Genomic DNA, 3,260 nt, shown 5'->3' on the forward strand with positions numbered 1-3,260 from the left:
CAAGAGGTAGTTGGATGGTTTAAGCTTCTATAAACTAGTTAGAACAGTAAATTCTTGCAACTAAATATAGAGAGCTATTATGCCACTATTAATCTGATTGTTCTTTATTAAGCCCCGATTTATAGCATGAAAAATTCCGATTTGTCCCGACGCGAAATAGATATTATTCTTGCCGCGCGAGCCACTTTAGCAGATTTTGATGATAGATTATGAAGTAGATTAGATAGGGAGAATGGATTTGATATAGCAATGGGTGCATATGATTCTGCTCAGTTCACTGACCTAGTTGAAATACATATCCTTTCGTTAATACAGTCTTCTTTTCCGGAAATAACGGGGGGTTTATATAGGGATGACGCCTTATTTGTTTCTGGGCAGAAGTAGCACAGTACAGATAGAAAGGCATAGAAAAATTTCTTTAGACTTTTTAAAATTTTAGAACTAAATATTGCTATGGGTAAAGATTACCGTAGAGTGAATTTTCTTGATGCTACCTTCTGTCATGATACTGAAACCATTTCATAAACCAAATGATGATATTAAGTCCATAAACGTAGCATCCAACGAACCCCACCCGATTATACAGGGACTAGTTAAGAATATTTCTACAAGAATTTCTAGATTATCCGTTAATAAAATTTTCGAATCTCATGCAACTTAGTATGATTCTGCTCTAGGTAGGAATGAGTACCGTGAAAAAATTCACTATACACAAGAAGCAGGCATACACAACACTGGTAATTCCTTTAATTGTAATAAACATTGTACACTACCACAATGTCACGCTTATAGAGATCACTCAGCTAGAGAATCCGGGGCAGCAAGAATTGGTCATATCAATGGACTACCAACGAAAACTCATAAACACACGCAACATAATAATCCAAATGCTTGTTCCAATCCTGTACAACACACTGGATCGATTAGATTTTCAGTTCGCATGTTTCAACCAAGATCGCTCGAAAATTGTTTGCTGCTTTGGACAAATGTTTTCCTAGATAAAATCAGTATCATGCTATTTATAATCGGCACACCAAGAACGTATCCTACACCAACACTGCTAATTTAGAGCAGCTGATGCAATGCGTAAACAATAGCAAAATGCGTCAAAGGTTCAATAAGCCACCTATTGGATCTAGCGAATATATGCGTCTAAACACAAACCAACGATATGTAAACCGCAACGATAACCACCAATTACGACCAAATCGTAGTAGTAGAAATGCTTATGATACAGCTAACACGGTAACAACGTCGGTAAATGGAAACGGGACTGCCTTATGTACAAATAAATACGATTAATGCTCATGCAGAGGAAAATCAAAATATTCTTTGATGAGTACACATCTTGTATGTAAACGTACCGTGCACACAAAGAGAGGGCTGTGTGTTTACATTGGACAGACGGTTGATTCATTTAAGAATCGTTATCGTAATCATGCCACCAGCTTTATGACAATCAATAAGAGACTTTCAACATCTTTGGCAGATTTTGTATGGCGACTGAAGGAGGATAAAATGACTTAAAATATAACTTGGTTCATGGTAAGGCACGCGAGACCATACTATATAATTTCCAGAAGATACCGTCTCTGTTCCGAGCAATCCTTGTCCATTCTGTTGACTAACGAGAAGATCATTCATAGAATTTCTGAAAGACTCTCGAGATGCCTAAGCGCATATAAATGTACTTTCGCACAATGCAGTGGGAACGAATTCTGCTGTCCCCCCACAAATACATGTCCACAACATACGCAGATACACATGCGAAAGCTCACACAGAGAGACACAATGGCTTGGTTTGGAGTGGATCTGTGCCTACGTGTATAATGTACAAGGTACACTATATATCGATGTTCGCTGTGATGGGTACGTGGAACTTGGCATGACGAAGCCTTCTGCTCACTGGGTGCCACGTCTTCTGGTACCTATCAAAAACTGCACCAAGCTGATCGCATCACGGGAAAATCTGACACTGTTTCAGCCAGATCCAGCTGGTTTCCTTCGACGCTTACTAACCGACGATGAGTCACTGAGCCAGAGACAGAGACAATCCATTATAGGGAAACGCTCCTCCTCTCCTGCTCCAATGAAGGCCAAGGCCCTTTCATTTGCAGAGAGGATGATGACCTCAGTTTTTGAGGATGCAAAAGTATTGTGATAATTGACTATCTTCAAAAAGGTTACACAATTAATGAAGAGGTCTATGCAAACCTGCTGAAACAGTTACGAAACGTTATGAAGACCACACGACCAGGAAAACTGACGAAAGGGGACTTGTTTCATCAGTGCACCGTTTCAGCACACAAGTACTGCGTTTCAATGGTTGCTATGCGTGACTGTGGATTTGAACTAATGGATCACCATCTCTATCCACCTGCCTTTGCTCATACTAATTATAATCTATTCATCAACATGAAAAACACTTCGTTTGGAACCAATATCTCAATGATTATTACGGATAGAAGATTCTTCACCAACGGGTTCCAAGCATTGCAAGACCGGTGGAAGAAATGTGTACATCGCAAGGAGGACTATGTTGAAAAATAAACTCTCTTTACATAGAATGATAATATCTTGATCAGTCTATGAACATTTCTGCGTCCCTTGTTTATCGAGTAATCCCATTTAACCAATTGCTTAGTAAGACCTTAAAAATCAAAGATTGATGAAATTGTCGACCCAAACTTGATGCAGCATGGAATCAGAAAGAACCTGGATCCAACAGTTAAAAAAGAAAAACTAAAATAAGATGGAGAGAATTTATTTTGGAAATTAAATAATTTATTTCGTTAAAAAGAATCTACTATATAATATTGATGGCTTTTCATGAAAAATATGAAATTTACAAAATTGTTCACTGTGTATAAGGGAGGCAAATCAACATTTTTTGTACGTGATATTGTCCCTTAAAATTAGTGGCTTATGTTGTTTGTTGGCCTTTATGCGAATTGCAAACTATCTACAGTATTCTACATATTAAACATGGGAGATAATTCAAATAATTTGTGACAGAGTATTTGCCCTTGAAATTAGATTTTATTTTACTATGTTGAGGTGTCAGTACGTACGTATGTAGGTATGAACACACACACACACATACGCATACACACAGAGATTTCACACACACACATACATGCATATATATATATATATATACATACATACACACACACACACACACACACACACACACACACACACACACACACACACACACATATATATATATATATATATATATATATATATATAAATTT

The 3,260-nt window shown here is 37.5% G+C and overlaps 1 protein-coding gene across 4 annotated transcripts in view; it reads right to left on the minus strand.

The window, feature by feature from the left end:
- LOC106882292 (uncharacterized) overlaps window positions 1-3,260 on the minus strand; it is a 344,998-nt gene that overhangs the window by 271,611 nt on the left and 70,127 nt on the right. The gene's annotated exons all lie outside the window — the stretch shown is intronic.

The sequence above is a fragment of the Octopus bimaculoides genome, chromosome 10 (assembly GCF_001194135.2).
Source record: "Octopus bimaculoides isolate UCB-OBI-ISO-001 chromosome 10, ASM119413v2, whole genome shotgun sequence".
Classification (NCBI taxonomy): Eukaryota; Metazoa; Mollusca; class Cephalopoda; order Octopoda; family Octopodidae; genus Octopus; species Octopus bimaculoides.